The sequence below is a fragment of the Vanellus vanellus genome (assembly GCF_965231255.1).
Source record: "Vanellus vanellus genome assembly, chromosome: 23".
NCBI classification, from domain to species: domain Eukaryota; kingdom Metazoa; phylum Chordata; class Aves; order Charadriiformes; family Charadriidae; genus Vanellus; species Vanellus vanellus.
The window spans coordinates 7,726,285-7,749,729 of record NC_138928.1 but is presented as its reverse complement, the minus strand read 5'-3'; positions in this window follow the sequence as shown (position 1 = coordinate 7,749,729).

Sequence of the window (23,445 nt, the reverse complement as noted above, 5' to 3'; positions counted from 1 at the left end):
TTGCGCAGCCCGGCCTCCTTCCTACCCCCCGCCCCCCTCGCAGCGCTCCCTGGGGCCAGGCACTTCGACAGGGGATGGGGCTGCCGTAGCTCGGGGGGCACCGGCCACCGTGCCGGCGCGTGGGCCAGCAAGCGCGGGGGGGGGACAAGGCGGTGGGGGTTACGGGGGAGACTCCGGAGGAGCTCTGGCGAGCTGGGGAGGCGCCCGGCGTCTGCGCCCGGCGGGAGTAGCCGCCGCCTTCCCCTCTCGCCTTCCGTCAGCGCTCGGATAACTGCCGGGGGCTGCCCGGAGCCGGCTCGCCTCCAGGCGAGGACAGGCAGCCTGCTGCATCGGGCAGTTTGAAGCTTGCCGCCCCGCCACCCCCGAGCCGCCAGCGGGCAGGAGACACCCCCGCCCCCGCCGAAGGGGCTCGCTCTCCTCCCCGGTGCTTCTGGCCCCCCGCTGCCGCCGGGGATGGCGCGCGGTAACCGCCCGTGCGGGGCATGCGATGCAGTACCGCACTGCGGCCACGAGAGGGCAGCAGCAGCGAGAACGAGGCGGGGCGGGAAACGGGGCGAGAGGCGGGGCGGGAGGCGGGGCCGAGGCGGGCGATGAGGCGGGGCCGAGAGGGGCGGGAGGCGGGGCCGAATCAGGCGAGAGGCGGGGCAAGCTGGGCGGGAGATGGGGATGGGGAGGGGCGAGAGGCGGAGCCGGGGTGAGGCGAAAAGCGGGCCCGAGAGAAGTGGGAGGAGGGCCAGGGAAAGTAGGAGGCGGAGCCGGGAAGATCGGGAGGCGGGGCTGAGGAGGGGCTGGAGGTGAGGCACAGGGAGGCGGGATCTGTGTGGGCGGGGAGGCGGGGCTGCAGCGGGCAGTAGGCGGTGCTGAAGCGGCCTTGAAGGCGGGGCCGGGGCAGCGGCTTTTGAAAGCGTTCCCGCCCACCCGCCCCGGAGCCGTTGCTATGGGGAAGAGGCACCTGCGGCAGCGCGGGGCCGTTGCCGGGGCGACGGGGAGCGGCGGCCGGGCCTGACGAAGACGGGGGGAATTCACCAAAACCCGGCTTTTGCTTCTTACAAACTTTAGAGGTTTGTGTATCACAGCACTAAATAAACCGGTTGCGCAGCCCGGCCTCCTCCCCACACCCCGCCCCCCTCGCAGCGCTCCCTGGGGCCAGGCACTTCGACAGGGGATGGGGCTGCCGTAGCTCGGGGGGCACCGGCCACCGTGCCGGCGCGTGGGCCAGCAAGTGCGGGGGGGGGACAAGGCGGTGGGGGTTACGGGGGAGACTCCGGAGGAGCTCTGGCGAGCTGGGGAGGCGCCCGGCGTCTGCGCCCGGCGGGAGTAGCCGCCGCCTTCCCCTCTCGCCTTCCGTCAGCGCTCGGATAACTGCCGGGGGCTGCCCGGAGCCGGCTCGCCTCCAGGCGAGGACAGGCAGCCTGCTGCATCGGGCAGTTTGAAGCTTGCCGCCCCGCCACCCCCGAGCCGCCAGCGGGCAGGAGACACCCCCGCCCCCGCCGAAGGGGCTCGCTCTCCTCCCCGGTGCTTCTGGCCCCCCGCTGCCGCCGGGGATGGCGCGCGGTAACCGCCCGTGCGGGGCATGCGATGCAGTACCGCACTGCGGCCACGAGAGGGCAGCAGCAGCGAGAACGAGGCGGGGCGGGAGGCGGGGCGAGAGGCGGGGCGGGAGGCGGGGCCGAGGCGGGCGATGAGGCGGGGCCGAGAGGGGCGGGAGGCGGGGCCGAATCAGGCGAGAGGCGGGGCAAGCTGGGCGGGAGATGGGGATGGGGAGGGGCGAGAGGCGGAGCCGGGGTGAGGCGGAAAGCGGGCCCGAGAGAAGTGGGAGGAGGGCCAGGGAAAGTAGGAGGCGGAGCCGGGAAGATCGGGAGGCGGGGCTGAGGAGGGGCTGGAGGTGAGGCACAGGGAGGCGGGATCTGTGTGGGCGGGGAGGCGGGGCTGCAGCGGGCAGTAGGCGGTGCTGAAGCGGCCTTGAAGGCGGGGCCGGGGCAGCGGCTTTTGAAAGCGTTCCCGCCCACCCGCCCCGGAGCCGTTGCTATGGGGAAGAGGCACCTGCGGCAGCGCGGGGCCGTTGCCGGGGCGACGGGGAGCGGCGGCCGGGCCTGACGAAGACGCGGGGAATTCACCAAAACCCGGCTTTTCCTTCTTACAAACTTTAGAGGTTTGTGTATCACAGCACTAAATAAACCGGTTGCGCAGCCCGGCCTCCTCCCCACACCCCGCCCCCCTCGCAGCGCTCCCTGGGGCCAGGCACTTCGAGAGGGGGCGGGGCTGCCGTAGCTCGGGCACCGGCCACCGTGCCGGCGCGTGGGCCAGCAAGTGCGGGGGGGGGGGGACGGGGGGACAAGGCAGTGGGGCTTACGGGGGAGACTCCGGGGGAGCTCTGGCGAGCTGGGGAGGCGCCCGGCGTCTGCGCCCGGCGGGAGTAGCCGCCGCCTTCCCCTCTCGCCTTCCATCAGCACTCGGATATCTCCCGGGGGCTGCCCGGAGCCGGCTCGCCTCCAGGCGAGGACAGGCAGCCTGCTGCATCGGGCAGTTTGAAGCTTGCCGCCCCGGCGCAGGCGCTCGCTCGCCTCCCCGGTGCTCCTGGCCCCGGGGATTAAGCGGCGCTGCAGCACCGCGCTTCGGCCACGCGGGGGCAGCAGCGGCGGGAACGAGGCGGGGCCAGAACGGGGCGTGAGGCGGGGCCGAGGCAGGCGGGAGGCGGAGCCGAGACCAGTTTGAGAGGTGGGCCAAAGCGGGCTAGGAGGCGGAGCCGAAAAGAGCTGAGAGGCGTGGCGGGAGGCGGTGCCGAGACGGCTGGGAGGCGGGGCCGGAGAGGGCGGAACAAGAGGATGGGTGGAGAGGCGGAGCCGAGGTGAGGCAGGCGGAGCCCATAGGCGTCGGAGGCAGGCTCCGGGAGAAGGGGAGGCGGGGCTGCGGCAGGGCTCTTGAAAGCGCTTTTACATCTCTCATAGAGATTACGGGGGGTGGGGGGGGGTAAGACAGGTTTTTAAATGCTTTCCACAAAAACGCAAGGAAAACCTTTCAAAGACCTTATAGAACAGAGACATTTACGTACCTATTGACACATAGATACGTATATTTAGGGGAAAGATAAACCCGCCAGAAAACCTCCAGGAGCTGAAGGGCAGACACAGCAATTAAAGCAGAGAGACGGGCAGCCTGGCAGAGAGAGAACGATAACAGCAGAAATGGGCTGGGGAATGCATAATTTTAGAGTCGAAAATTCCTTTGTGTACACGAGGAGAATTGTTTTAGAGTATGTTTTTATTTTGAACTCCTTCAAGATGCATAAATGAGTAGTCATTTATCTATATATATTAAAATGAGAGATTTTTCTCTATTTCAATGCCTCATGCCCATATTTACAGGTTTTCATGGTTTTTATTGCCCCCCATGAATTCTCAGACCTTATGGGGCTGCGACCCCTGCGTGACCACCCCATCCCCCACTCACCTGCTCCTCCGCCATGTCATCGACCACCCCCACCCCCCGGTGATCTCAGGCGGTCCCAAATGACATCATCACCCACACAGACACACACCCACCCCTTTTTATTCCACCACCACCCCTTACCCCCACCCTCCAAAAAAAAAAGGCACAAAGCCCCCGCACCCAGGGCTGGCCCCTTCCCCTTGGGGCGCTCAACCACCAGCAGGCAAACCTGGGCGGGGGGGGTCTGTTGAGCGTCGCCAGGCCCGTACAGCGAGAAACCTGAAAAACAAAAAGCCCCAATTATATTTCAGCAGATTAACAGAGAGCACAGAAGCAAGCAGAGGAATTCCCTCACACCTAGGGACCCGACAGCAGCTGACTCCTCCTACAGGAGGACTCCAGGGAAACAGCTCAGCGTGAAGTACAGTGTGGCCTGTGGCTGCCACACAGGGCTGGGCCGTCCCACTATTTTTGGGGAACTTTCTATTGGCTTCCTGCTGCTGTTGTTCTTCCTTCAGAAATCCTACCTGTAGCCAAGTTTTTCACTACAGGTTCAAGGACTTACCTTCCTGGTACTACCCGCACATTTACACAGGCAAGTAACTAAGTAACTTAATTGCTCCTCTAAAAGTTTCCAGATGACAATTACAGCCATGAAAGAGGACTGAAAGAAAAGGAGATGTCAGGGAGCAAGAAAGTTCAACAGATTACCACTAGGCAACATCATGCTCTTTCTTTAAAAAAAAAAAAAAAAAATCATACACTGCGAGTTTTCATCAGCTTTACTCCACTAGCAGCAAATCTACCTTTTCTGTGGGTTTGATGTGGAGTATCTGTAGTGTCCCTGAACTCACAAATGTTTCTCCCCACTCCTCCACTCCTCTAGGCCCATACGTGCCATTACCTAAGCAGCCAGCAGAATCAACCCTGCAGGATTTTCTTCCTCGGACGCAAAAGGGGACACTGGGAAAAGAGGTGAGAAATTACCCTGTCACAGCCAGCCAATGGGGACAAGCCAGGGGACCCCCAGCCCAGCTCTGCTCTCAGGAGCGGGGCCCAGACAGGCACCTGGCGTGGATCGAACCCTCCAGGCAAGAGGCCGACTTCCCTGCCGGCAGAAGGACCGCTCGCCTCCCTGCTGCTCGGAGCTCCTCGCTCGGGACAGCCTGCCTGGCCTGCGCCCGGCTGCTCTTCAGCCCTGCGAGGAGCGCAGTACAGCTGGCGGATGCTTCAGCTAACTGCAGCTCTTACTCATTACTGCTGCCAGTAGTCTTGCCTCTGGCTAATGCATGGTCCTGACAGAGGACAACCCATCTCCCTCCAGCTCCTGCTTGCCAAGCTCGGGCTAACTGAAGCCCCAGCTCTGCACTGAAGCTCCAGCTGATTTCAGCTCCTCCTTATGAGCTATTTGCAACAGCCTGGGCTTTTGACAAGGTCGCCAATCAATCACTGATGTAACTTCAGTATTAGCATTAAACATCACATCCGTATGTGGTATGAGTATTGATTAGCTTTTATGACCAATTACTTAATAGGTATTCTAAGCAGTATACAAAGAAGAGCTGGACTCTTATGAGGGTATGTGAAGTTTGAAAGGCACCTTCCCCCCCCGAAAGACCACCTCTGAGATTGAGTTCAGCCTGCTGCACACTGGCCTCCTGACCTTCAGAGTCCAATAGGACCAGACTCCCACCTCCAGGGAGGGTCCAGACACACTGCCCATCCCCTGCTTTCCCCCACAGCCCCCAGCACCCTCCCGCCCATCTCTGCCTCCCACCCCCCTGCAAAACCAGCCAAACTGGAGTCTGCTCTTGGCCCCCAAACCAGCTCACTTACTGACCGTTTCTGAGCCCAAAACCCCTGCTGCTGGGCTTGTTGTCAAGTCCCAAAAACACAGGACTTAAGCCCTGTTCCTAAGCCCAAAGCCACACAACTCCATCTGTTTCAGCCCCAAAACCAGCCACATGAGCTTGTTGTCCAGCCCCAGGAGCACAACACCTTGTCTCCATTTCAGGCCTCAAACCAACTCACCCTGTCAGCTTTCTGACCTCTTTTGCAGCCCCCATGCACTATACTGGGGGACAGGGGGACGGAGTGGTGGACAACACAACACGGATGCCCAGGGCTCGACAGGCAGTTTTGGGGAGTGCTAGGGAACTGAAGAGGGATCGGCCGCAAGTCTCTGCAGTGCAGCACCAGCACGGCCCGGGCGTCGCTTTGTTATCACCGATTTGGGCTTTATTTCTCTATTATCACCAGCATCGCAAGCCAAACCCACCAGGCAGAAGGAACGCCGCGGGAGCCGGGTTCAGCCACCCCCCCTCCGACCCTACAGTGCCCCCTCTCAGGCCCCCCGTTCCCCCACCACCTGTCAGGGCCCTTTCAGCCCGCCCGTGCTCCCTCAGCCGCCCCCATCACCCCTCAGGCCCCGCCGCCACCGCCCCCCACTCACCTTGGCGCGCTCCAGTTGCCTCACAACGTGCTCGCGACGACATTGCGGGCCCGGCCCGGCCAAGGACCCGCCCGCCGGGCCCCACTCTCCCCCCCAGGCCGCGCCGCTCCGATTTCGAGTTGGGCGCCATTTTCCCTCGGCCCCTCCGCTTTCGGAGCGCCCACGACCGCCTGCCCACGCCGCGCGCCCATTGGCCGCCGGCACAACTCACTGGGAATCCCCGTCCAAATGGTCCAGCGCTGCCGTCAATCCCCACCCCACCCCAGCGAGGCGATTCACCAATCGAAGCGCGGCGTCCGCGCTGCGATTTGCCTGCCCTCCCGCCCATCCGCCCCGGAGCGGTTGCCATGGGGAAGAGGCACCTGCGGCGGCGCGGCGCCGTTGCCGAGGCGACGGGGAGCTGCGGCGGGGCCTGCCGGTGGGGGGGGTGGGATTCACCAAAACCTGGCTTTTTCTTTTTAAAAACTTTAGAGATTTGTGTGCGACAGCACAAAGGAAACCCGTTGCGCATCCCGCAGCACGCCGCCCCTCGCCCTCGCCCCCCCCCCCCCCGGTGGAGGGACGGGGCTTCCGCAGCTCGGGGACACCGGCTGCTCCGCCTGCGCGTGGGCCAGCAACTGCGGGGGGGGGGGGGGGGGGCACACGGCGCTAGGGCTGACGGGGGAGACTCCGGGGCAGCTCTAGCGAGCGGGGGAGGCGCCCGGCGTCTGCGCTTGCCGGGGGTGTCCGCCTTCTTCCCCTCTTGCCTTCACTCAGCTCTCGGGTAACTCCTGGGGGCTGCCTGGAGTCGGCTCGCCTCCAGCGGACCGGCAGCCTGCCGCAGCGGGCAGTTTGAAGCTTGCCGCCCCGCCACCCCGGGCAGCCAGCGGCCAGGAGATACCCCAGCCGCCGCTGGGGATGGCGCCCGTCAGCCGCCCGTGCGGGGCCGGCGCTGCAGTACCGCGCTTCAGCAGCAAGGACTAGCCTCGCCGCACGCGCTCCACAGCCCAGCAGCCAAGTCGCGAAAACTACAGTTCCCAGTTCCCGGCGTGTACTTGGAAACAGCATGGCCGCCCGGCAGCCGAGGGCGGGAAAACTCCATCTCCCGGCATGCTCCGGGGAACTAACATGGCTGACTGGAAGCCCCGTTTCTCAGAACTGCAGCTCCCAGCATCCCGCGAGGGCGCCTTATCCGCTCCCTCACCCTGCGGAACACCGTCGCGTCCCCCCGCCGAGGGACCCGGAAGCGCCGCGCAGCCCCCAGCGCAGCTCCTGGCGCCGCCACTCGGTGCCTTCGGCGGGCCCCGCCGCCCTCCTCGGGACGCCGGTCCGTCGCCCGGCCCCCGCTCACCTCCTGCCCCGGTGCAAGCGACCGCTCCGCTCATCCCTCGGCTCACACCGGCCCCTCCGCAGCCACCCGGGGCAGGGCAGCACCAGCCCCTCCTCCGGCAGCCACCCCTCCGCCGGGAGGGGTCGTCGCCATCAGCCCCGGCCCGCAGCTGGAGCCCAGCAGGAACGGCGGCACCGCCCGACCCCACAGTGCGTCCCCTGGGCCCCCTCGCAGCCCCTCGCCCGCTGCAAAGGCAGGGCGAACACAACCGGGAGGGCAACGGAGACGGCGAGTGTTTATTCAGTCACGCACATAACAAGTCCCGGGAGTGAGTGCTGCGGACCTCAGAACCCTCGACCCTCCTCCTACCCCTGGGACACCTCAGGCGTCATTCCCGGAGCTGCACTCATCATTTCAGCAGGTTTGCTCCTGGGGCAAACCAAAGGGAGAACAGCTGATCATGAATAACGCCAAAAAGCCACAAGGGGAGAAATCTAAATGGAGAACTTTGCGGTCTGCTGCAGGACAAACATAGGGCAAAAAGGCTCACCAAGAGGCACATGGAGGGCTTGGGGGCAACCCAAAATGCAAACAGTGGCCACAGGATGCAACTAAATTTAAGGACATCATAAAAGAAACCAGGGGACCCTAGGGTGCACCTAGATGAAAAAGGTGATTGCTCCAGGGCAAGTGCAAGGCCCTGGAGTATATGGGAAAGCAAGTGGAAGACCATGGCATGTGTCCCTACAGCTTTATCGCATGTGTGGGTATCTTTTTGACCCTTTCACCTTGTTGGCATTATTCCCGCTACTCTATCCTCACCTTCATTATTGAATTTTTCACACAAGGACAGCATGTAAGCTGAGACTTTTTAGTAACCAACTTTAATTTACTTGCCTTGCCAGATATGTAGCGGCTGCTATGGGGGAAAAAAAAAAAAAAAAGTCTGAAAAAGTCCTGGGCATTACCAGGAAGGATATGGACGACAGGACAAGAAGCTGCTGTTTCACTTCTCCAGAAAGTCTTGGTGAATCTACATCCTCAGTACTGTATGCTGTCCCATTCTCTGCATCTTATGAAGGACAAAGTTTTGAGTTGGAAAGGTACAAAGCTACCATCTTGTGAACCTAAATAGCCTGCAGTTTCTAACATCCCTAACACTGGAGGATATGAGAGGCATGGACTGCAGAAAAGGTGAGACTTAAGTGCTCCTCCTAAATAGCATCTCCTATTGCTGCTGTTTGGGACAGAATACTGGTATAGACTTACGACAATAGCTCCAGCCCAGTATGACATTTTGTATGTTCTCAGGACATGTGGTACAGAGAAGAATGAAATGGAAAAGTTAATTACTTCCACAGCCTCTATCTTGTGGACCGTTTTGCTGAATCAGTTTCTTTGGATCATAGACCTCTTCCTCCACTGAAACAGTAAATGCGAATCCCAATGGTTGAAATCCTGAAATTATTAGGAATGTCATAATTAGATTGCAGAGGAAAATACATCTGTAATTTTTTGAGTCTCTAAACACAACATAGCTCAGAAATGAAGATCAACATTTTATTTCCATGTTGGTAATAAAAATAATTCCATGACTTCTGTAAACCATTGCATAAATGCTATAGTATAGAAAAGTATTAGAAATTGTAAACAGTTCACTACAATTAAATGACTATGTGTTACGAATAATATGTTTTGTATTAAGAACAGTTTCATTCACAAAATATTTTCTGTCCATGCACTCAAAACATTAACAGCTTCCGTAAATTAGTATGAGTAAAAATTCCATATTTATTTAGGGTCTGATGATGACCACAGTCTCACAAGCATAATGTGACACTAGTATTACCACCTATATACTAGGATACTCTGAATGGCAATATAGAACAAAACAAATAGATCTTTAATAATCTTTTTTTCAAAGAAGATTAATAATAAGCCTGTAACATGCAGCCTGGTACCTGTAATTAGTACACTTTCAGTTAATTTACAGCTCCAAACTGTATAAACCCTGAGAAATCACAGTTTTAATCTATTATTCCCCAAGCTAAAATAATTGTGAGAACATGATGGCATTCACATTAGAAATTATATTCCTGCATAAATTAACACAGAACTTTGCCAATACTAAAATTAATCTTGAAAGATCTATTTAGTTTGCTTCTACATATATTGTGAATTCAGCAAGTTACTGTAGTGTAGTCTCACTACAATACAATTTTTATGTATTCAGTTTCTAGATAGTATAAACACAAGGGCAAATACTTATAAAGGTCAGGTTTCCCTTCTGACTTCTCCTAAATAGTCATCTCTAGACAACTGCATACATTTTATTATCCTCCATTTTAAAATTTGGTGTAAAAGTGCATATTTATTTGTATTTGCAGTTGACTTCCTTTAATGAGATACAGAAAACTTTGCTTATAATTCCTCACAAGAAGAAATTTGTGAAGAACAAGTATATTTAATTTCCTTATGACTGCAATGTATGGTAACCTACAGTTCAGGTGATTACCTAAGGATTTGTCTGCAATACCAGCAAGCTGCCCAGTCGGAGAATTTCACGCATAGGTATGTTTCTTTGGTATGTGTTTTTTTCCTTCTCCACAAAATGGTTTGTTGATAGTTTTTAAATGTGTCCATAATTCAGCACCAAAGAACCTCACAGGGAACTCCTCCAAAATTTTCAGTACTGATATTACTATAGAACACACATCGTTGTTTTCAAGATTCATCACCATAAACCACAAAACATACAACTGTTTAAAAAGCAACAGACTAAACATATTAGTTCATATCCTTTGAAAATGCAGCACATATAAACTATGAAGGTCAATGTGGTGATTCACGCTGCAAGTGTTGTTTACATTCCTTTTTTGTTGGTATCACGATTAGGAAAATCGCCTGTTACTACCAAAAAAAAGGGACTACAACATAGCCCTAGAACATGGGCAAATGCAGCGAAATGCACACGAAGAACTGTAAACTTTGGCAAGACAGCACAAACCCACACTCCTGTCCCCGGGGCAGCACAGCACAGCCTGAGCAGGCTTCTTCTAAGGGAACGGTGACATGGAGCACACCAACGAACAAGGCCGGGCGGTGCTGACGGTCACCGAGCACCGGGACGGCCTGGCTAGCGCGGCCTTCACCTTCCCCGCTGCCGGACGCCTCGGCCCGGCCCGCCCAGTGCACTGCGCAGGCAGCAGCCTGCCGGCGGCAGACCTGGCACGCAAATGCGCATGCGCCGTACGCCGGCACCAGGCGAGGACTGCAGAACGCCGCGGACTGCCGCGCGCATGCGCTAATCCGTCGGCAGGCCGCACTACTGACAACGCGGATGGCGTAAAAATCACGTGGTGGAGTGAGCCAATCAGATGACACGCCGCATGCGCGATGGAACGGTCTGCAGTACAAAAACACAAAAGACAGGGGCAAGTGAGCGCCCTCCGCGAAAAATGCGCATGCGCCATCCGATAGTCTGCGGCGCCACCCCTGACCGTGCGAGGGCGCCCGTCAGCAGGACGCGCAGCGCTGCGCGTGCGCGAGGCCTGAGGCGATCGGGCTGCCTGTCGCGGGGCGGTGGCGTAAGGGCGGCCCCGCAGCGCTCCGAAGCGCTCTGCTCACTTACGTGAGCGTAGGAACGCCCTCAGCCCTCGAGGCGCAGTGCGCCGCCACCCCTGCCCGGTGTCCCCGGGACGGGCAGTCTGTTCCACGGAGCTGACAGACAGCCCCGATCGCAGCGAGGCGCCGGGGACCACCCTGCAGACACTGGAGAGACAGCGGCCAGCGACAGCCCGTGCTTCCGCTCCGTGAGGACCAGAGGAGGGCAGCAGCGACTATTTGGGCTGCAGTGTGCAGGAGTGACCGGCATGTTTCAGTGCCGGGTTTTTCAAGGTCGATGGCCACACACCCGCCTACACTGCGGCCAGGTGAGCGCCCGGGGCCCCAGTGAGCCAGGCCGCGGTCACACCTGCGATGCGCACAGTGCAGCCGAGCATGCTGCTCTGTGGGAGCCTCGGTACAGGGGAAGCCCTTGCTGCAGCCACAGGGGGCTCACACCACAGACTGAGGTGGGAAGGGACCTTCTGGAGGTGTCCTTGCCCAGCCCTCTGCTCAAGCAGGTCCACTTACAGGAGGTTGCCCAGGACCGCATGCAGTTGATACATTTCAGTTTCTCCAAGGAGGGAGACTCCACAACCTCCCTGGATAACTTACGCCACTGCTCGGGTGCCCTCACAGTGAAAAAGTGTTTCCTGATTTCAGAGAGAGCCTCCCATGTGTCAGTGTGTGCCCACGGCCTCTGGTCCTGCCACTGGGCATCACTGAAAAGACCCTGGCTGGGTCCTCTTTGCACCCTCCATCCACTGGTATTTATATACATCAATGAGGTGTGTGTCCCCGAGCAGTCTCTTCTCCAGGCTCAGCAGTCACAGCTCTCAGCTTCTCCTCACAGGAGCCACGTTCTAGTCCCTTAATCATTCCTGTGGCCCTTCACTGGATTCTTCCCAGTATTTCCATGTCTCTCTTGCACTGGGGAGCCCAGAACTGGACATGGCACTCCAGGTGTGGCCTCACCAGGGCTGAGCAGAGGGGAAGGATCACCTCCCTCATCCTGCTGACAATGCTTTGCTTAGTGCAGCTCAGGATACCCTCAGTCTTCTTTGGAGCAAGGGCACACTGTTGGCTCATGCCACTTTCCAGCTGGGGCACCATCAACATATACTGGTGCATGGGGTTGTTCCTCCCCAGCTACAGGACTTTGCACTTTCTCATGCTGAACTTCATGAGGTTCCTGTCAGCCCATTTCTCCAGCCTGTAAGTGCAGAACAGGCCCTGGAGACAGTCCATCTATCTGTGCTCGGGCCACGAGCAGAAGGGCAGCCAACCAGTCATAAAATACCCTCCCTGCCTCAGTCCTTGCATTTGCCCTTGCTGTGCTGAGTCTAGATACTGGATGCCTCTCCATTTGAACAACAGCAAGAGAAGGCAACGAGCACAACAGGAGATGAGGAGGACCAGAGTCTGGCCGTAACCCTCCTCAGGTCACTGCTGCCCTGCTCTGGATGTCGGTTAGGATAAGATGAAGGTCTTGCTGACCACTGGCTCTCAAAAACTATTCATGCTCAAAGAGTTTCCAAATACACCTCTTCCACTGCATAAGGCAGGGCAAGCCTTGTGCCCTCTGAAATGCTCATTAGGAGATTCAGTTTCTCTGTAATTTCCCCACATCATCTGCTTCAGTCAGCATTCACAGATTGGCAGTGAAGCACACTGAGCAGAACTTTAGCAAAGAGCCCTCCATACTTAGCATTTGTTCAAAAAACCTGTGGGAAGGAACTCAAGAGACTCTGAAACAACTCTCCCAAGACAGACCAGCTTTGGGCATCACCAAGCTGTCCAAAAAACATGGCAAAAACTTCAAGGCACCCTGCAATGGCCCCAGGGAATGACCAAAAGCTTCAGGCACCCAAGATGACCCCTGCACCTACCCAAATGTGGCAGCAAAGTGGTAGGAACTGCCATGCAGACCCCCAAACGAGCTCCCGCAGAGCTCAAAGGTGAGTAAAAGCCTCAGGAGCCTCTGCAAACATCCCAGAGAGCCTGGCAAAGTCCCAGAGAGAGATCACAGTACTGCAGAGCCTCAAGTATACCCCCACAAGCCCTTGGAATGGCCTGACAGAGGTGACCACAGCACTTCAGGGATCCCAGGCTCCCTGGATGCAAAAAGAGCCACAGAGGACCTGGAAAAACCTGCTCTGCAGACCTCAAAACACCTCCACAGCCACACAGAATCAGGGGAAGAGCCCCCTGCACCACAAAGCATGCATGCAGACATGTCCTGCACCCCTGGCGTAGCCCCAGTGATGGAGCAGCTCTGCCTTGTGGCCAGCATGAACACAGGCACATAAACCCACCAACAGACAGTCAGCTTCCCCACCTGTCTGACAGACGGATGCCATTAGCAGGAGAAGAGGGATGGGTAGGGTACCACAGGCATAACAGCCTCTCCCCTCACATGCAGACATTGGTGCATGCGCACTCATCCACAAACTCTAGTACAGCTGACAACACAGACGCTGGCATGGAAAAAGGCACTGTGCAGTAATCCTGCAGGCACACGCAGACACTCCCCTCAGCACCACAATGTACCCAACAGCCCAGATGCGCACACACAGCTTCCCATCTCCTCCACAAACCACCCCCCCCAGGAACCTCTTGCCACATGCACAGGTAACCACAAACCTGCACCCAAGACCCCACTACAGACCTGAGCAACCCAGCCCAGCCTACATCGCACCCACTGAACAATCTGCTCAGGTAACTCCACTCACCCCTTGGAGCTTCTGCTTGCAGCCTCCATCCTTCCTCACACCCTTCCTGCTCCTCCCATACCCAAAGGTCTGATGGTGCCCCAGTAGAGGAGGTGTGATTCGTGAAGAGAGCTGACTATTGAATCCAGAAGCTGGTGTTGGTTTCAATGCACTTTTTTTTTTTTTTTCCCTTTCCTTTCTAGGCCAGGACAAGTGGAAGTGCTGCCAGGAGAGACAGCTGACTGACCGCAGGCAGCCAGAATAACATTGTAGGGAGCACACGAGGTTGTGAGAAATCATGCCTTGCAGAGAGGCAAGGGACTACACTCCGCTCCCTTCTGCCCCTGACACAGCCCCACACTCAGCCAACAGAACACTGTTGCGCAGCAGTGCTTGGGGACTGCAGTTGATGCAGTCCTGTTGTAGGCAGCAAGGAGGACCCCAACACAGTTTTGAGCATAGCGGGAAGCACATCAGCCTCCAGCAGGAGCTGCGTTGGAGTTGAGCAGTCTCACTCCTTCCCCTGATGTAATCTAACATCAGTGTTCACTGAGAAAAAAGTGAAGTCAAGGGCTAGCTTGTGCTTGCCTTACTGCAATGGTAAAAAGAAATGCTGGTAAACCCAGAGGAGCAACCCATTCTCTGCTGGGTCTCTGAATGGTCTGTGCCTCTGTCCCAGCTGTGTCCGGCCATCCATCCTGTTCTGGGCACGGGACCGAGGACACAGAGGACCATGTGCGCACCAAGAGGCTGACTCCAACCAATGAAGGGAGATAAAGAGACACCTGCAGTAGTATAGGTTTGGGGTCAGGATTGTGGGTTGTTTGCAGTTGCTGTGAGTATTGGAGCATTGTTTGGGGGTGGACTTAAAGGGAATTCATTCCCCTTAGGGAATGAATGAAGGCAGGACTGGGGATGGTGGGATTACAGCAGGCTTCAGGGGTGCCATCAGAGACATTGGTGGTCTCGGACAGACCTTAGGGGGAGTTTTGAGATTGTACGAAGGGGCTGGTTCAGGTTTGGGGGGCGGTTTTGAGGTCCAGGGACTTCAGAGGTTGTTGGTGGTCTTGGGGCAGGTTTTGGTGACTAGGGCCTTTGGGGGTTGGTTTGAGTGGCACCTGCAGAGCCTTCGGGCTGACTGGGCAGCAGGTCAATGTGTGGACTATCTACCAGAGGGGTTCTAAGTGCATGTGGGTGACAGTGCCTTGGGTACTACCTGTAGCTATTGACATTGCAGGACAAGTCCTGGGGGACCCCAGAAGCAGCATTGTCTGCAAGGACATTGCAGGGCACCCAAGTGGACACATCAGGGACCTCGTTGGAGAAGAAAAGCCCACACCCCTGATTCCTTTGGACCCATCTCCCATTTCTTTCCATGTGAGTTTGTCACAGAGCAGCCCTTGCCAAGATCTAGCCCTACTCACCCCTCACTTGCCCAGCACACAGGGCCCTCCCCACACTGATGTGCCTGGGCTCAGAACAAGGACTCCATGCCAAAAGACCACTTGCAGGCCTGAGGCAAAACCTTGGGTTCGTCCATGATATCTTTCCATTCCTTGTGTGTTATGCCCTCTCAGACCTTCCTATAAACGATACTTAACCAGCATTTAACTTAACTAGCTTTTAACAGCTTAAGTGCTGAGTTCATTTAATTAGCTTTTCCTCTGTCAAACGGTCCTTGCTCTTGCCTTTCCTGTTTGCCACCCCTCCTAGGTGCCTTCTATACTTACGTACTTCCTTAGAAATGCATCACTGAAATGAACAAGTCAGGTCACATTGTTTCTCTTCCAAGTTTTTGATCCTAAGAGCACTACCCTGCAAAAGAAAAAAAAAAATGTACCCAGCCTGGTCTCACCTCAGTTAGTGCCTCCAGTCTTTACATGGGTGTGCGGGTGCTCCCTGGCTGTTGCGGCATGGAGGCCCAAGGATTTGAAGGGAGGGGTGACAGAAAGGTGGAAAAGGGAGGAAGAAAGAAAAAAGAAAAGAAAGAGGGATGGGAGGGACAAGGGAAGGTGAATTTGTAAGACGGGCAGGAAGGGGGAAGAAGAAGAAATGGGGACAAGTGGAAGAGCAAAGGAGAGAAGGTGGAAGGAGAGAGATGAAAGAATGGCAGGCAAAATGGGGGTCAGGCAGGGAAAGGAAACAAAGACGGAAGAAATCAAGTGGGGAAGGGGTAGGGAGAAGAAGGGAAAAGAAGAGGGCAAAAAAGCAGGTGGGAAGCGAAAAAAAAAGGGACAACAAGACGGAGAGCGAGGGGAAATGAACTACCGGGAGAGAAACCTGCGGGACCGAGGGCACGCCCCCTGCCCCGCCCCCGCCGGGACGCGCAGCACGGCCGCAACCCCGCCCCCGGCCCGCCCCCGCCGGGGCGCGAGCACGCCCACAGCCCCGCCCCTATTCCCCGCCCACGCCGCGCCCACGCCGCGCCCACGCCCGCAGCCCCGCCCCCGGGGGAGCTGCTCCGCGGCTTGCGAGGGTGCGAGGGGGCTCGGGCGGTGTGCGGGACAATGCCTCGGCCTCCGCCGGGCTGCTTGCGGCCGTGCAGCGCGACAGGAAAAAGAACGACCTTTGTGATAACTCTGAAGAGAAGGGGAGGGACTGGGATCGTTTTTAAGCGATTCTAAGGGAAGATTTGCTCACGGTTGGAGGATGATAATGTCATTTGAGAAATCAGGATGAGATGCCATGAGAAAACGCTGGCTGGGTGCGTCAAGACAGCGACAGATGGGTCTTGGTCTGGAACTTGGTGGGAGATGCTGGGAAGGGTAAGGAAGGGAATAAAGTCTCCAGGAGCAGCAGTGTAGCTGTGGCCAAGGGGTGCCAGAGCTTTGAAGGCAGGAAGGGATCATGCTTCCAGGGTGGTCTTCTAGTGCTCTGAGGTGTTAGATAGGTGTCAGGGCACAAGGTTTGACCCATCTCCTGCTTGAAAAGTTTTTTCTGCTTTGCTGCACTGTAGGCTGCAAGCTAGATGCTCATTTCATAAGTGGCACCCTAAAAAAAACCCTGTTGCTGTGACCATAGCTCGATTCTAAAGCAGGTGTCCCAAATTAGATCTCTGCACTGTTGTCTGATGTGTCGTCTCCTATGCAGACAGATTCTTACTTTTTTTTAATGGATACCAGCAGTAATGCTGTGCAGGACGAGTGCCAGATGGACATCTCTGTTAATTAAATTCAAAGTATAGACTGAAACCTTGTATGCCAAGTGGAAGACAAGCATCAAAAGTGACTTCAATCTTTATCTTGAAGAGACAATAAGGCAACAGGAAGTTCTAATGCCCTTTTCAGTGTTATGAGATTCTTCTTGTTTCTCATTACAAATCAGCTTGTCATTTTGCAGTCCTACTGCTAACACAAAGTTTGTGGAGGAAGAAATTAAGACCTTCAAAGGTGTGTGTGATGCTACGCTGACTTTTTGGTCATCCACTCACAGTCTATAAATATTTCTTCTGTCACGCTGCCTGTCTCACAGGGTTACTGTGACAATATTTCTGCCTAGATTTTGTGAAAAACTTGTGAAAAAAAAATCTCAAGTTAGTGCAGAGAAGAAATATGTTAAATAGTTTCTAAAGTAAGACACAGCCTAAACAGAAAATAAAATAGTTCTTTTCAATAGAGGCGAGTGGTCTGGTAGACATGCTAGGGCTTTTTATCAGACAATGCTGCACTCATTTTGAATTTACTGTCAGTTGTTTATGAGGCTCTGCTTAGAAGCTCTTCCTTTGTGTTTGACTTTGAGGTTGCTGTTATTTTAATATGTTGTTTGCTTGCACCATCTTTGGTACTTAGGAAATGTACCATAAAAATTTTGGTCCTCATGTAATACTTTTTTTTTTCTTCCCCTTCAGAAGTAATAAGCATAAGGAAATGATCACAGTCAGTTGGGTTGAATAAGCTCAAAACCGCTGCCTCCACACTCTCTCCAAAAAGCTACTCCTGCACAGAAATCCACCTCATATTCCATCATATGTTCTTCCTTTCCCTTCCTTCCATGTTTGTCCCTGATCAGACAGCTCAGACCAGTCCACGCCATACTCCAACCCCGCTCACACTTCACCTACCCAGAACACAGGTCTCTCCCCTACCTGATGTGCCAACAGCCTGCTTGTGGCCCCACTGCCTCCTCACAGCTCTAAGGTGTCTGCGTCTGCAGGACCAAAGTGCACCGGCCCATATTGGGAAGGAACCTCAGACCAGCAAGGGAGAGTAAAAGCTGGGGAGGATCAAATAGGCCATCCAGGCTAACCTCACGCTGCCTGCAGCTATTGCTGGGCACTATCATCCTCCCCCTTATTTAGCACCTTCTGGCAGAGTCATCCTCAGTGGGTGGACAAGAGAAATCCTGGTGACAAAGAGGAACATGCTTGCCGTGGCTCTTATCCACCACAAGCAAGGGAAAACTCGCCCCAAGCTCGGGCAAGGTTCAGTTTTGAGTGCTTTGTGCTCCCTGGAATAAAGGTGATCAAATAAACTACAGTATGTATTGATTAATATGACTACTGAAGGAGGAAGCAGAGCCTCAGGAGACAGGAGAGTCTCTTCTTGCCTCTCCTTTCTCTCCCCAGGAGCACCCCTTGGAATATAAATACCTAGGCTGGGTTTACACAGGGATGTCCCATCTGAACCCTTCCCACCCACCCCTTCCTGCACTCCAGTGTCTGATCTACTCTGTGGGCTTCATTAGCTAAATAACAAGAAGACCCAGTATCAATTAACACACGGTCCCTGATGCAGAAGGAGAAAACACCGGTTGGAGCAGGGGTGTTGATCTGTGTGTTACCTTGATTCCACCCATCCCACTGGCCCCAGCCAAAGATACCAAAAGGATCCCCAGGGACCCTACAGTAATTCAACAGATCCTGGGAGCACTCCCTCCTACAATCCTTAGTGGTCTCAGAGATGCAGCATAACCTTGTCTGTGGGACAGCTTGTCCAGGACAACTTTTACTGTGTGCAAGCAGCACTCAAGGAGCATCCACACAAGTTAAGAGTATAAAGCAGAATCGTTATCACAGACAAACAAGAACTAAAATTTAATGAGCTAGCAGGATAAGCACTTATGTCCTCACTGCCCATTTTTGCTCATGACCACGCTAATGAAATCCAAAGAATTGCCCCTGCCCAGTCAGAGAAGGATTGGCTTCTGCTCCTGGTGTTTCTGAGATGCCAGCTGCCAATTCCTCAAGTTTTCCTTCAAAATTATTGAGATTTCTCCTGTATCTTCTGTGGGTGGGTAACCACCACGAACCCTCTTTCTCAAATCCTTGAGGTAGTACCTAGCCCCGTTTCAGACTCACATGTCTGCACTTCCACTATCTTGCATGGCTATACAGTATATACTTCCTTGCACCTCTCTCCAACAACTTAGGAATTTCCTGAGAAGTTTGAGCGCATGTAATGCAACCAGGTCTTGAATCAGACCACAGAGAGATGAATCCTGTATAGTGAGGAATGAAGACTACAAATCTTACTTACGGGTTAGAGTTCAAGAGTTGTATCTTTCAGGAGTTTATAATCTACTTTAGCAAACCACAAAATGCTAAATATACAGTATGAATCCTAAATGATAAAGCATGAGGCCTGAGAGTACTGTGATCGATAAACCATATGCCCTCGATCACAGCAATGTCCTCTAAGTCATAAACTCCTGGCAATATATGGCAAACACTGAAGGCTAAACCATCAACCTGAAGCAATAACCACTAAAGCCGTGTGAAAACCTGGAAATGCTGTTACAGTTGTTTGACAACTTTTTCTTTTTCTTTTTTTTTTTTTTTGGGGGGTGTGTGTGCGCGCAAAATAGTAGCTTCTGGTGGCAAAATGGTATTTCTGAGAAGTCTCCTACATTATTAACATGTTTAACGTGTTTACAATTCCAAAGACTTTTTCCTATCCTGAATGACAGCTTAGAACGATGTTTCATATGACCAGCCTCAGGAAAAAAGGGCTCAAAACAATGCTGAATTACATGTGAGATAGTATTAACTCAAATCAAAGATTACCTTTAGCATTCAGAATCAGCAGACTGATTAGTCAAAGGCAAGCTGACTGGCTGATACCTATTGCTGGTATAAATGGGTTCCAGGACAGAATTGAGAATATATGTTACCATATCTAAGGAAGAAAAGATATTACAGAGAACATTCCTAACTACATGCAATTCCTTAGCTATAGATATTGCAAACAATTATACAAGGTACGTAGAGAAAGCTAATGAGAACAACCATATTGGCTATGCAGAGCAGAACACTTAGGGATACTTTTTCCCACCAGAAAGCAATTCTCTTTAGGGAAAATAAATAAATCAAATAAGACAGCAGCTTTTATGTAAGCTGATGCTTTCAACTTGAAGTTGAAACAGAAAATACCCATACCTCTATGTGCATGTTTGCAATAGGTAACATCCCAAATTCAATTTGATAAAAAAATTAGGTGATGATTTTTTTACGGGTAACTAACTGTATGGTACTTTGTAGTATAGGCTTAGGGAAGTCTCACAGTACTCCTGTATTACCAGGAACACAAAAAAAGACATTGTGATAAACATAAAAATAAAAGCCAAGTTATGACCGAATGACACAACTGATGAAAGACAAAGAATTCTGATAGACCCAGTAATTTTCTGATGGTTCTTTCCCTCAAAACAATTACTTCATTTTTCACAAAGCAGCAGCATCCAGCCTCAACAGCTAAACTCGACAGGCATTTTTGCCTCCTGGGTTTTTCCAGGGTTTATTTTGACTACTGATAAAGCCTGTAGTGTTATGAATTTAAGTCACATTAAATGAACTGAACAGAGAGCATTAATCTGCACAAATTACTTCCAACAATTAGAAAACCATGGCTGTAGCAAATTCGGACAATAGTCTCCATCAGAGAACAGAAATATAATGCCATGTATAACCTCCTTTCTCTTAGACCCTACATACAGCTCAAGGAAGGTTTTTGTTCTACTGTGATAGAATTTAGAAAATACATACTGGATCTCTGGTAGAGCAGATTCCTAGCCTTCCCTATTCTGTTATCCATAAGTGCCTGGGATCATGGGTGAAAACACAACTTTTCTTTTGGAGAACCCTGAATTCCAGCTGAGGGAGAAGGTATGGCAAGAGAAGAGAAACACATAGCATTCTTTTATTTGTTTTGAACAACTGTTATTGGAAGTTAAACCTAACTGGTTACATTCCTTCTGCATATTTACAAGCTTTTTTTTTGGCAGAGATGGTGCCATCTGCAGTAACATCTGTACAGCAGTAAGGCTTGGAAGAAATAATTCATTGTGCATTTATGCTAGAGAATACGGAAATAGGAGAAGTTTCCACAGGTCAAAACCTCCTGTTCTCCCCTGTCCTCTTCTGAGACGTTTCTCCCATATTTAAGCCATCCAATCAACTGCATTGAATATGTGCTCCTAGTCAACCGCTTCTAACACTGCTGGAACACTGACTTTCCACCTATTCCCATGTCCTCAATGTTCCTGACACTTGCTCACTTTGCTAAAAAAGTATCTGCTGCCTCCAGTGTTTTCAGCCATGCTGATTCTCCTTCCTCTTTTGCATGCACATGGAAAATGGATCTCTGTATTCTGCTAAAAATAGAATAATAGAATCATTTAGGTTGGAAAAGACCTTAGAGATCCAGTCCAACTGTTAACCTAGCAGTGCCAAGTCCACCACTAAACCATGTCCCGAAGCGCCACATCTACACATCTTTTAAATACCTCTAGGGATGGTGACTCAACCACTTCCCTGGGCAGCCTGTTCCAATGCTTGATGACCCTTTCGGTGAAGAAATTTTTCCTAATATCCAATCTAAACCTCCCCTGGCACAACTTGAGGCCCTCAATAGTTCCCTCATTTTATAAAGATGCATCAAATAGACAAACAACCCTTGCTTAGATAGCCCTTATTTTTTCCTGCAGTGACCATGCTTTAGTGACTTTATAAATGAATTTCAGGCAGCATTTTCATTTCAATTATTTACCACCAAAAGGCTTTTTTTTTTTTTCCCCAAACTGAACCCATAGTGCGCCACAGAGTTAAAAAACAAAGCAAGCCTCTTATAATTGTCTGTCTTCATTATCTATACGGCCCATATTCACAGAAAATTAAACATCTCAGCACATCGGTATAGACTCTGGGAACAGTCACCCATGTTATTTATCTTATTATCAGAAAATTATTTTGACATGCATTTACAGGAAGGCCCCATATGATAACTCCTTTGAGTAACTGTGTGTTTCTCCACTGAGTTTCTCTCAGTTACCAAGGACAGAGAGTTTAGCAGTTAAATATACTTCCCTATTAGGCAGATTATAATACCAAGCATTGCAATGTTAAGTCGGTCCTCCTCCCTTCTTTTTGGACTGTCAGTAAAACACAGCAATGCTACTGAGCACTGCCACTCATGCCTTGTGGCCTTGAACAAACCTCCCTGTTTGTCCTGTGTGGAGTGAAGAAAAACATACAGAATCATAGAATCATAGAGGTTGGAAAGGACCTCTAAGATCATCGAGTCCAACCATTAACCTAACCTGACAAAACCACTTCTAAACCATGTCCCCAATTACCACATCTACCCTTTTTTTAAACACCTCCAGGGATGGCGAATCCACCACCTCCCTGAGGAGCCAATTCCAATGTTTGATAACCCTTTCAGTGAAAAAAATTTTCCTAATATCCAATCTAAACCTCGCCTGGCATAACTTGAACCCATTTCCTCTCATCCTATCACTTGTCATCAGGGAGAAGAGGTCAGCCCTCACCTCTCTACAACCTCCTTTCAGGTATTTGTAGAGAGCGATAAGGTCTACCTCCTCTTCTCCAGGCTAAACCCCAGTTCCCTCAGTCGTTCCTCATACGACTTGTTCTCCAGACCCCTCACCAGCTCCACTGCCCTTCTCTGGACATGCTCCAGCACCTCAATGTCTTTCTTGTAGTGAGGGGCCCAAAACTGAACACAGTACTCAACATGGGGTCTCACCAGTGCTGAGTACAGGGGGATGATCACTGCCCCAGTCCTGCTCACCACACTATTCCTGATACAGGCCGGGATGCCATGGGCCTTCTCGGCCACCCGGGCACACTGCTGGTTCATGTTCAGCTGGCTGTCGACCAACACCCCCAGGCTGTTCTCTGCCGGGCAGCTTTCCAGCCACTCCACCCCAAGCTTGTAGCACTGTGTGGGGTTGGTGTGACCCAAGTGCAGGACCTGGCACTTGGCCTTGTTGAACTGGACACCATTGGCCTCGGCCCATTGGTCCAGCCTGTCCAGATCCCTCTGTAGAGCCTTCCTACCCTCCTGCAGACCAACATGCCTGCCTAGCTTAGTGTCATCTGTGAACTTACTGAGGGTGCATTCGATCCCCTCGTCCAGGTCATTGATAAAAATATTAAAGAGAACCGGCCCCAGCACTGAGCCCTGAGGAACACCACATATGCAATATGACAGACCCAAGTATCCAAAAGAAAAGTGAAAAGTCCTCAAGTCTTACACATACTATCAGAATAATCTTTCCAAAAGTAGGAAATAATATTCCAACAGAGGAAAAAGCCAGTGGATTTATCCAAATGCTTTCAGTAGCTGCTCAGCTCCATCTGCCAGTAAGCAATATTCCTAAACTGGTAGTCTGAGAAGAAAAACCTCTGTTATGATAGCATTTTTCATCCTGATCATTAGAAAGTTTGTGCTGAATGTTGAAGACAAAAACAAAGCCTTCATTGAGGCAAATATGGAGAGTGCCTCATTCATGAGAGAAGGAGAAAAGGAATCAGGAAGATAATATGACATTTTGCAGGCATGCAAATCTACTAAATAGCAGTGCAAAAGCAATCTTCTGAAATATTATCCGTAGTAAATTGCCTCCATACAGTCTATTCACAGATGTCTTTGCTCTGCCAATCTAAAGGAGCTATTCTCTCAGTAGTTTAAGAGTAAATACAC